Raw genomic sequence first — 13147 nt, 5'->3', positions numbered from 1 at the left:
ACGTTTCCTAACAAAACTTATGTTCTAGACTACAAAATTTCAAATCTATTTTTAGTACATATACTCTCACATTGGATTCACAATAAAACATAGGCCGTGCTTATTTCCAATGAGGTCAACATAAATGGTAAAGGTTCCAAGTTTAGTGAGGTTTTTATGTAAACATAGTATTCGAGAAGACATTACTCGCCAGAGATTCGCAAAATCCAATACCACTAGGCACCAGCTAGGTTCATATAATCATATTTATCGAAAATAGGCAATAAGCCAAGCAAGCGCCAAAAAATATAGATTGAGTGCCGCATGCTAAGGTCTAAACTCTAAAATATTTAGTGCAATTACCAGAGGTGATTCAAGCATAGATTATTAATATAATAGAGTAGTTATATTAAAAGGGTCGAAAAACTAAAGCAAATAGTACTAACTTGCATCAGGCCCATCCTGAACTCTCTTGAATAATTGTTCAATAGAATCAACTCTTTTGTACCTCTCAGCACCCTTGAAAATTTTATTCAATCCTAAAGCATTTATTTTTCCAACCAAGAATGGTACAATTATCTCAAAACCACTCTGAGGGAACTTCAAATAGGCCGACGCAAGCCACATATAGCAAGTAAGCAGATCCATGTTATTTTGGTTGTTTAAGAAGAGATGATCATTCCAAGAGAATAAATAAAAACACCACACTTAAAACATTACTAAGAGCAAGTATAATAAGTTGACGTTAGCGGGGCGTAAGGATTAAAATATTATACTATTACTGAGTTGGAAGAGAGAAAAGTTACAACTGGATGTAGCACGAGGTCCAATAAGCTTTGTGAGATTGGAAGATGGGCCATATGTTGACACAGTAGTACTTTCTTATAATCAACTATTATACGTGTTGGCTATTATGTTGGCAATAAATGACATGGCAACATGTTATGGCCAGCACCTGGCTATATTATTAACCATGCTCTATCGGTTAGTTTCAGGAAGATGGAAAAATCTACTAGGTGAAATGACCTTGGACACATCTTGCCAAGGAAAATGCACCCCATTGACTACATCTTTGCACCGACCATTATCTTCATGTTCCGATAATTCAATATATTTTGTTATTCTCATTAACACCACACGCAGGGATACCCCATTTGGCCTGAAGAAGTTATCATACTTGATACTAATGTGATAACTAAGAGCATGTGAACAAGTGTAGGTTAGTATAGAAGCTAAAAACAGGATACAACCGACTTGTAGTTTGCGCCTTTATCTCTCACCCGTATGAGCTTCAAATAATGAGGGTTGGCCTAGATATTCCTATAAAATTCCAGTTCACGACAAACAATGGATACATAATAAAAAATGCATCCTTGACGGGGACATAGTGCACCACTCTATTGCAATGGTTATAATATTTTTTTATCCTTAGGTACCCATCAACCTTTCTATAAACAATGCAAGAGGAATCTATCAACAAAAACACATTGATTGCTTGATGAAAATAAGTAAATAGCTCTTGCTCTCAACATACCTGTCAACATAGTAGGCTACTTCGATCCCATCAAGAAAAATCTTAAATACCATCTGTGTAGCCCCGTATCCCTAGAAATGTGGATTACATGAGTTGGGCTATTATCTGTTTGTGTCATATGAGTTTACATGCCAATCCAACAAAAACATTTAAGGGAATGGTAAAAAAAGTTCAAACCAAACTCGTTCATATTTGTATGGGTGGTGATGGTCCACAGTTTTAGCCTCAAGCAATAAAATGTACTTAACACCTTCTTACATGTGGAGTCTACTCCATAGAATATTTGTTTCTAATTTATAGTTGTGTGTATGTATATGTCACATTGTTATTGATTCTTGTAGATCTTTTCATAATACAGTCAACAACCATGTAATCCATATCATTCTACTGTTTTATCATTTACTAACTTTATGACATTTCTCCCGCAAGTTCGATTTTACCTTGTGAAAATAAGAGGATAAACAACAAACTTGACATATCAATTGACCACCATAATTCATACCATCGGCTATGAAATTATGAACACTGATACTTCATGTGCGAACTGATACATCTCCATAGTATCTACTTTTCCCAACACTTTTGCTCTTTCTTTAGACTGTAATTTACAACATTTGAATGAAACTAACCTAGACTAACACTGTTTTCAGCAAAACTACCATGGTGTTATTTGTGCAGTAATAAAATTTCTCAGAATCGGATGAAACTTTGCGGAGATTTTTTATTGAATAAATAAAAAAATTACTGGAACAAAGATCCACCGGAGGGGGCACCAATTGCTTACAAGGCAACAGGGCGCACCTACCCCCAAGGGCGCGCTTTGATGCCTTGTGGGTCCCACAGGCGGCTATCTGATCTAATCTCAAGCCTATAAATTTCATTTCCTGAGAAAAAAATAGTAGAAGAAGTTTCGTCGCGTTTTACATTACGGAGACGCCACCACCTCCTGTTCTTCATCGGGAGGGCAATTTTGGAGTTTGTTCGGGGCTCCGGAGAGGTAGATTCGTCGCCACCATCATCACCAACCCTTCTTCATCAACAACTACATGATGCTCACCGCCATGAGTGAGTAATTCCTTTGTAGGCTTGCTGAACAGTGATTGATTAGATGAGATTTATCATATAATCGAGGTAATTTGTTAGGGCTTGATCCCTTGTATCCACTATGTTCTGAGATTGATGTTGCTATGACTTTTCTCTACTTAATGCTTGTCGCTAGGGCATGAGTGCCATGATTTCCAATATGAACCCTCTATGTTTTCATCAATATATTTTAGTTCTTGATCCTATCTGCTAGTTGCATGCACTCGTTATTGTTCTGCTCCGTAGACCCCAAAGTGATAATAGTGGGGATACTCTGTGGGGATGAATGTAATTCGAGGAGTTCATGTATTCACCATGTGTTAATGCTTTGTTCTAGTTCTCTATTACACGAAGGCCTCAATATCCCTTCAATTTCCTTATGGACTCCATTGCCATGGGAGGGTAGGACAAAAGGTGTTATGCAAGTTCTTATTATAAGCATGTATGACTATATACGGAATACATCCCTACATTGAATTGATGAATTAGAGCTATTGTGTATCACTCTAGGTTGTGACTGTTACATGATGAATGTCATCCAAAAAAATATCCATTGGTAATCCAATGCCTACGCTTCTCTCATATTGATCTTTGCTAAGTTACTACTGTTGTTGCCGCTATTACAATCACTACAAATTGTGTCCGTTACCATTGTGTCGATGGTAAAACCGACATACCTCAGGGTAGGGGGTCCCGAGCTATGGATGTCAGATCAATGGTACCAGGAATGAAGGATAATATGTTTTACCCAGGTTCGGGCACTCTTTATCGAGGTAAAACCCTATGTCTTGCTCTTGTTTATATTGATGATGATGTATCGAGTACAAGCTTGATCTACCTCGAGATCGTAAGGAGAGACCTAACTCTAGGGCTAGATGAATGTAATTGTGTTGAGATCCCCTCTACGGGATAAACCCTTTGTCTTATATACACACCAGATACGTTATCTTACATGGTCGTGTTGGGGAACGCAATAATTTCAAAAAAATTCCTACGCACACGCAAGATCATGGTGATGCATAGCAACGAGAGGGGAGAGTTTTGTCCACGTACCCTCATAGACCGTAAGCGGAAGCGTTATGACAACGCAGTTGATGTAGTCGTACGTCTTCACGATCGACCGATCTAGTACCGATGATACGACACCTCCGTGATCTGCACACGTTCAGCTCGGCGACGTCTCGCGAACTCACGATCTAGTAGAGCTTCGAGGGAGAGCTTCGTCAGCACGACGGCATGATGAGGGTGATGATGGTTCCACCGGAACAGGGCTTCGCCTAAGCACCGCTACGATATTACCGAGGTGGATTATGGTGGAGAGGGGCACCGCACACGGCTAAAGATCAATGATCAACTTGTGTGTCTATGGGGTGCCCCCTCCCCCGTATATAAAGGAGTGGAGGAGGGGGAGGGCCGGCCCTCCTATGGCGCGCCCCATGGGGAGTCCTACTCCCACCAGGAGTAGGATCCCCCCATCCCTAGTTGGACTAGGAGTGGAAGGAAGGGGGAGAGAGGGGGAAGGAAAAGGGGGCCCGGCCCCCACCCAATTCGGATTGGGCTTGAGGGGGGCACTCCCCTTCCTAGGCCTCCCTCTCTTCTCTCCCACTATGGCCGAATAAGGCCCATATACCTCCCGGGGGGTTCCGGTAACCTCCCGGTGCTCCGATATATGCCCAAACTCACCCGGAACCATTCCAACATCCAAATCTAGTCATCCAATATATCGATTTTTATGTCTCGACCATTTTAAGACTCCTCGTCATGTCCGTGATCATATCCGGGACTCCGAACTACCTTCGGTACATCAAAACACATAAACTCATAATATCGATCATCACCGAACTTTAAGCGTGCGGACCCTACGGGTTCGAGAACTATGTAGACATGACCGAGATACGTCTCCGGTCAATAACCAATAGCGGAACCTGGATGCTCACATTGGTTCCTACATATTCTACGAACATCTTTATCGATCAAACCGCATAACAATATATGTTGTTCCTTTGTCATCGGTATGTTACTTTCCGAGATTCGATCGTCGGTATATCTCGTTATCGGCAAGTCTCTTTACTTGTTCCATAATGCTACACCCCATAACTAACTCATTAGCTACATTGCTTGCAAGGCTTATATTGATGTGCATTACCGAGAGGGCCCAGAGATACCTCTCCGACAATCGGAGTGACAAATCCTAATCTCGATCTATGTCAGCTCAACAAACACCATCGGAGACACCTGTAGAGCACCTTTATAATCACCCAGTTATGTTGTGATGTTTGGTAGCACACAAAGTGTTCCTCCGGTATTCAGGAGTTGCATGATCTCATAGTCATAGGAACATGTATCAGTTATGGAGAATGCAATAGCAACAAACTAAACGATCATCGTGCTAAGCTAACGGATGGGTCAAGTCAATCACATCATTCTCTAATGATGTGATCCCTTTAATCAAATGACAACTCATGTCTATGGTTAGGAAACATAACCATCATTGATTCAACGAGCTAGTCAAGTAGAGGCAAACTAGTGACACTCTGTTCACACATGTACTAAGTTTCCGGTTAACACAATTCTAGCATGAATAATAAACATTTATCATGATATAAGGAAATAAATAATAACTTTATTATTGCCTCTCTAGGGCATATTTCCTTCAGTATCCCACTTTCTCTAGAGTCAATCATCTAGTTCACATCGTCATGTGATTTAACACCAATAGTTCACATCTTTATGTGATTAGTTCACATCTCCATGTGACTACTACCCAAAGGGTTTACTAGCGTCAATAATCTAGTTCACATCGCTATGTGATTGACACCCAAATAGTGATCATGTTTTGCTTATGAGAGAATTTTAGTCTACGGGTCTGTAACATTCAAATCAGTATGTATTTTTCTAATTTCTATGTCTACAATACTTTGCACGGAGCTACTCTAGCTAATTGCTCCCACTTTCAATATGTATCTAAATCGAGACTTAGAGTCATCTAGATCGATGTAAAAAGCTTGCATCGACGTAACTCTTTACGACGAACTCTTTTATCACCTCCATAACCGAGAAATATTTCCTTAGTCCTCTAAGGATAATTTTGGCCGCTGTCTAGTGATCTACTCCTAGATCACTATTATACTCCCTTGCCAAAATCATGCTAAGGTATACAATAGGACTGGTACACAGCATATCAATACTTTATAGAACCTATGACCGAGGCATTGGGAATGACTTTTCATTCTCTTTCTATTTTCTGCTGTGGTCGAGTTTTGAGTCTTTACTCAACTTCACACCTTGCAACACAGGCAAGAACTCCTTCTTTGACTATTCCATTTTGAACTACTTCAAAATCTTGTCAAGGTATGTACTCATTGAAAAATCTTATCAAGCGTCTTGATCTATCTCTATAGATCTTGATGCTCAATGTTTAAGCAGCTTCACCGAGGTCTTTATTTGAAAAATTCTTATTCAAGTATCCTTTTATGCTATCTAGAAATTCAGTATAATTTCCGATCAACAATATGTCATCCACATATAATATCAGAAATGCTACACCACTCACTTTCTTGTAAATACAGGCTTCTCCAAAAGTCTGTATAAAACTATATGCTTTGATCAACTCATCAAAGTGTATATTCCAACTCCGAGATGCTTGCACCAGTCCATAGATGGATCGCCGGAGATTGCACACTTTGTTAGCACCTTTAGGATTGACAAAACTTTCTTGTTGTATCATATACAACTCTTCTTTAAGAAATCCATTAAGGAATGCCGTTTTGACATCCGTTTGCCAGATTTAATAAAATGTGGCAATTGCTAACATGATTCGGACAAACTTAAGCATCGCTACGAGTGAGAAAATCTCATCGTAGTCAACACCTTGAACTTGTCGAAAACCTTTTTGCGACAATTTGAGCTTTGTAGATAGTAACACTACTATCAGCGTCCGTCTTCCTCTTGAAGATCCATTTATTCTCAATGGCTCGGCAATCATTGGGCAAGTCAATCAAAGTCCATACTTTGTTCTTTATACGTGGATCCCATGTCAGATTTCATGGCCTTAAGCCATTTCGTGGAATCTGGGCTCATCATCGCTTCCTCATAGTTCGTAGGTTCATCATGGTCTAGTAACATGACTTCCAGAAAGGATTACCGTACCACTCTGGTGCGGACCATACTCTGGTTGTCCTATGAGGTTTGGTAGTAACTTGATTTGGAGTTTCATGATCATCATTAGCTTCCTCACTAATTGGCGTAGAAATCACTAGAACTGATTTCTATGATGAACTACTTTCCAATTCGGGAGAAGGTACAATTACCTCATCAAGTTCTACATTCCTCCCACTCTCTTCTTTCGAGAGAAACTTCTTCTCTAGAAAGGATCCACTCTTAGCAACAAAGATCTTGCCTTCCGGATCTATGATAGAAGGTGTACCCAACAGTTTCTTTTGTGTATCCTATGAAGACGCACTTTTCCGATTTGGGTTTGAGCTTATCAGGCTGAAACTTTTTCACATAAGCATCACAACCCAAACTTTAAGAAATGACAGCTTAGGTTTCTAGCCAAACCATAGTTCATACGGTGTCGTCTCAACGGATTATACGGTGCCCTATTTAACGTGAATGTAGCTGTCTCTAATGCATAACCCCAAAATGATAGTGGTAAAACAGTAAGAGACATCATAGATTGCACTATATCTAATAAAGTACGGTTATGACGTTCGGACACACCATTATGCTGTGGTGTTCCAAGTGGCATGAATTTGTGAAACTATTCCACATTGTTTTATTTGAAGACCAAGCTTGTAACTCAAATATTCATCTCCATGATGAGATCGTAGAAACTTTATTTTCTGTTTACGATGATTTGTTCAAATGTTTCAGACTTATGTTTCATCAAGTAGATATACCCTTATCTGCTCAAATCATTTGTGAAGGTCAGAAAATAACGATACCCGCCGCAAGCCTCAACACTCTTCGGACCGCATACATCAGTATGTATTATTTCCAATAAGTCAGTTGCTCCCTCCATTGTTCCGGAGAACGGAGTGTTAGTCATCTTTCCCATGAGGCATGGTTCGCAAGCATCAAGTGATTCATAATCAAGTGATTCCAAAAGCCCATCAGCATGGAGTTTCTTCATGCGCTTTACACCAATATGACCTAAACGGCAGTGCCACAAATAAGTTGCACTATCATTATTAACTTTGCATCTTTTGGTTTCAATATTAGGAATATGTGTATCACTACAATCGAGATTCAATAAACCATTTATATTGAGTGTATGACCATAGAAGGTTCTATTCATGTAAATAGAACAACAATTATTCTTTGACTTAAATGAATAACCGTATTGCAATAAACATGATCCAATCATATTCATGCTCAACGCAAACACCAAATAACATTTATTTTAGGTTCAACACTAACCCCGAAGGTAAAGGGAGTGTGCGATGGTGATCTTATCAACCTTGGAATCACTTCCAACACACATCATTACATCGTCCTTAACTAGTCTCTGTTTATTTTGCAACTCCCATTTTGAGTCACTACTCTTAGCAACTGAACCAATATCAAATACCGAGGGGTTGCTATAAACACTAGTAAAGTACACATCAATAACATGTATATCCAATATACCTTTGTTCAGTATGCCATCCTTCTTATCCGCCAAGTATCTAGGGCAATTCCACTTCTAGTGACCATTTCCTTTATAGTAGAAGCACTCAGTTTCAGGCTTGGGTCTAGCTTTGGGCTTCTTCATGGGAGTGGCAACTTGCTTGCCATTTATCTTGAAGTTCCCTTTCTTTCCCTTGCCCTTTTACTTGAAACTAGTGATCTTGTCAACCATCAACACTTGATTGTTTTCTTGATTTCTACCTTCGCAGATTTCAGCATCGCCTAGAGCTTGGGAATTACTTTTGTCATTCCTTGCATATTATAGTTCATCATGAAGTTCTAGTAACTTGGTGATAGTGACTAGAGAACTCTGTCAATCACTATTTTATCTGGAAGATTAACTCCCACTTGATTCAAGCAATTGTAGTACTCAGACAATCTGAGCACATGCTCATTGGTTGAGCTATTCTCCTCCATCTTGTAGGCAAAGTATTGTCAGAGGTCTCATACCTCTCGACACAGGCATGAGTCTCAAATACTAGTTTCAACTCTTGGGACATCTTATATGTTCCATGGCGTTCAAAACATTTTTGAAGTCCCGGTTCTGAGCCGTAAAGCATGGTGCACTAAACTATCAAGTAGTCATCATACCGAGCTTTGCCAAACGTTCATAACGTCTGCATCTGCTCCTGCAATAGGTCTGTCACCTAGCGGTGCATCAAGGACATAATTCTTCTGTGCAGCAATGAGGATAATCCTCAGATCATGGACCTAGTCCGCATCATTGCTACTATCATCTTTCAACTTATTTTTCTCTAGGAACATATCAAAAATAAAACTGGGAAGCTATACGCGAGCAATTGATCTACAACATAGATATGCAAATACTATCAGGTACTAAGTGCATGATAAATTCAAGTTCAATTAATCAAATTATTTAATCCCACTTAGATAGACATCTCTCTAATCATATAAGTGATCACGTGATCCATATCAACTAAACCATGTCTGATCATCACGTGAGATGGAGTAGTTTTCAATGGTGAACATCACTATGTTGATCATATCTACTATATGATTCACGCTCGACCTTTCGGTCTCCAGTGTTCTGAGGCCATATCTGCATATGCTAGGTTCGTCAAGTTTAAACCGAGTATTCTGCATGTGCAAAACTGGCTTGCACCCGTTGTATGTGAACGTAGAGCTTATCACACCCGATCATCACGTGGTGTCTCGGCACGACGAACTGTAGCAACAGTGCATACTCAAGGAGAACACTTATACCTTGAAATTTAGTGAGAGATCATCTTATAATTCTACCATCGAACTAAGCAAAATAAGATGCATAAAGGATAAACATCACATGCAATCAATATAAGTGATATGATATGGCCATCATCATCTTGTGCCTTTGATCTCCATCTCCAAAGCACCGTCATGATCACCATCGTCACCGGCTTGACACCTTGATCTCCATCGAAGCATTGTTGCTGTCTCGCCAACTATTGCTTCTACGACTATCGCTACCGCTTAGTGATAAAGTAAAGCAATTACATGGCGATTACATTTCATACAATAAAGCGACAACCATATGGCTCCTGCCAGTTGCAGATAACTGTGTTACAAAACATGATCATCTCATACAATAAAATTTAGCATCATGTCTTGACCATATCACATCACAACATGCCCTGCAAAAACAAGTTAGACATACTCTACTTTGTTGTCGCATGCTTTACATGGCTGCTACAGGCTGAGCAAGAACCGTTCTTACCTATGCTTCAAAAAACCACAACACGGTATAGTGATTGCTTTTTGATCTTCAGAAAGAACCCTGTTCATTGAATCTGATTCAACTAAAGCTGGAGAAACAGACAACCACTAGCCACCTGTGTGCGAAGCACGTCGGTAGAACCAGTCTCGTGTAAGCGTACGCGTAATGTCAGTCTGGGCCGCTTCATCCAACAATGCCGCTGAATCAAGAATCAACTAGTGATGGAAAGCAATATGTATATACCCACGCCCACAAGTCCTTTTTGTTCTACTCGTGCATATAACATGTATGCATAAACCTGGCTCGGAGGCCACTGTTGGGGAACGCAGTAATTTCAAAAAAGTTCCTACGCACACGCAAGATCATGGTGATGCATAGCAACAAGAGGGGAGAGTGTTGTCCACGTAACCTCGTAGACCGTAAGCGGAAGCGTTATGACAACGGGTTGATGTAGTCGTACGTCTTCACGATCTAGTACCGAAGATACGACACCTCCGTGATCTGCACATGTTCGGCTCGGTGACGTCCCGTGAACTCATGATCCAGTAGAGCTTCGGTGGAGAGCTTCATCAGCACGACGGCATGATGACGGTGATGATGCTGCTACCGGAACAGGGCTTCGCCTAAGCACCGCTACGATATTACCGAGGTGGATTATGGTGGAAGGGGGCACCGCACACGGCTAAAGATCAATGATAAACTTGTGTGTCTATGGGGTGCCCCCTCCCCCGTATATAAAGGAGTGGAGGAGGAGGAGGGCCGGCCCTCCTATGGCACGCCCCATGGGGAGTCCTACTCCCACCGGGAGTAGGGATGGCAGTTTTGCCCATGGGTATGGGTACCCGCGGGTACCCTACATGAAAACAATGGGTATGGGCAAGACTTGAAGAGATTTTCTACCCACGGGTAATGGATGCCCATACCCGCAAAATATATTGGTAGGGCATGTGTAAGAAATTGTGCCCATGGGTAGCCCAATGGATACCCAGAAAAAAATTAATAAATGAAAATTACTCCTATGACATGTGGGGTTAACATCCAACTCATATGGTCCAACCCTAAATCTCGTATTCCTTAAACAAGTCATAGCTCGTAGGCTCATAATCACCTACTTGCCACTCCTCATACATCTTATGTGACTCCTCAAAAAGATGAAATATCGACTCTTCGCTACCAGACTCTTGTCGAACACTCGATCGAGCAATCCCCAATTCCCACCACCGCCTTCAACTACATTGGCCTTCCACCAACCGCTGCTCATACTCCCCTAATGCCTCCAAGAGGCCACCCACTGGAGGAGGCCACATACGTGCTATACTACTCTACCATGATCACTTGAATTTTGAACTCATTTCTCTACCTCTTAAGAATTTGAATGCTATATATATTATACCCAATTGATACCCATTGGGTATAGGATACCCGTTGAGTATGGGCATGGGTGTCAGTTTATACCCATGGGTATTGAAGTGGGTGGGTATAAAAAGTTTCTATGGGTATGGGTTTGGGTAGAAGGAGGTTGTACCCGCCCATACCCTACCCATTACCATCCCTAACTGGGAGTAGGATTCCCCCCTTCCCTAGTTGGACTAGGAGTGGAAGGAAGGGGGAGAGAGGGGGAAGGTGTTGGGGAACATAGTAATTTCAAAAAATTTCCTACGCACACGCAAGATCATGGTGATGCACAGCAACGAGAGGGGAGAGTGTTGTCTACGTACCCTCCTAGACCGGAAGTGGAAGCGTTAAAACAACGCGGTTGATGTAGTCGTACATCTTCACGGCCCGACCGATCAAGCACCGAAACTACGACACCTCCGAGTTTTTGCACACGTTCAGCTCGATGACGATCACCGGACTCCGATCCAGCAAAGTGTCGGGGATGAGTTCCGTCAGCACGACGGCGTGGTGATGATCTCGATGTTCTACCGTTGCAGGGCTTCGCCTAAGCATCGCTACAATATTATCGAGGATTATGGTGGAGGGGGGCACCGCACACGGCTAAGAGATCAATGATCAATTATTCTCCCTGGGGTGCCCCCTTGCCCCCATATATAAAGGAGTGGAGGAGGGTGGTGCGCCCAAGGGGGGGAGTCCAACTCCCACCGGGAGTAGGACTCCCCTTTTTCCTATTAGGAGTAGGAGAGGGAAGGAAGAGGAAGGAGGGAGGAAGGAAAGGGGGGGCCGCCCCCCTCCCAATTGGGATTGGGCTTGGGGGGGCGCGCCCCCTCCCTTGCTCCTTTCCCCTCCTTTCCACTAAGGCCCAATAAGGCCCATATACCTCCCGGGGGGTTCCGATAACCTCCTAGTGATCCGGTATTGTCCCAATCTTACCCGGAACCTTTCCGGTGTCCAAATATAGTCGTCCAATATATCGATCTTTATGTCTCGACCATTTTGAGACTCCTTGTCAAGTCCGTGATCACATACAGGACTCCGAACAACCTTCGGTACATCAAAATATATAAACTCATAATGAAACTATCATCGTAACGTTAAGCGTGCGGACCCTATGGGTTCGAGAACAATGTAGACATGACCGAGACACGTCTCTGGTCAATAACCAATAGCGGAACCTGGATGCTCATATTGGCTCCTACATATTCTACGAAGATCTTTATCGGTCAGACCGCATAACAACATACATTGTTCCCTTTGTCATCGGTATGTTACTTGCCCGAGATTCGATCGTCGGTATCTCAATACCTAGTTCAATCTCGTTACCGGCAAGTCTCTTTACTCGTTCCGTAATACATCATCTTGCAACTAACTTATTAGTTGCATTGCTTGCAAGGCTTAAGTGATGTGTATTACCGAGAGGGCCCAGAGATACCTCTTCGACAATCGGAGCGGCAAATCCTAATCTCGAAATATGCCAACCCAACATGTACCTTTGGAGACACCTGTAGAGCACCTTTATAATCACCCACTTACGTTGTGACGTTTGGTAGCACACAAAGTGTTCCTCCGGTAAATGGGAGTTGCATAATCTCATAGTCATAGGAACATGTATAAGTCATGAAGAAAGCAATAGCAACATACTAAACGATCGGGTGCTAAGCTAATGGAATGGGCCATGTCAATCACATCATTCTCCTAATGATGTGATCCCGTTAATCAAATGACAACTCATGTCTATGGTTAGGAAACATAACCATCTTCGATTAATG

Source organism: Triticum urartu, chromosome 1A (assembly GCF_056163025.1).
Source record: "Triticum urartu cultivar PI428250 chromosome 1A, HENAU_Tu73, whole genome shotgun sequence".
NCBI lineage: Eukaryota > Viridiplantae > Streptophyta > Magnoliopsida > Poales > Poaceae > Triticum > Triticum urartu.
The sequence above is the reverse complement of the archived record's forward strand: the minus strand, read 5'-3'. Positions refer to the sequence as shown.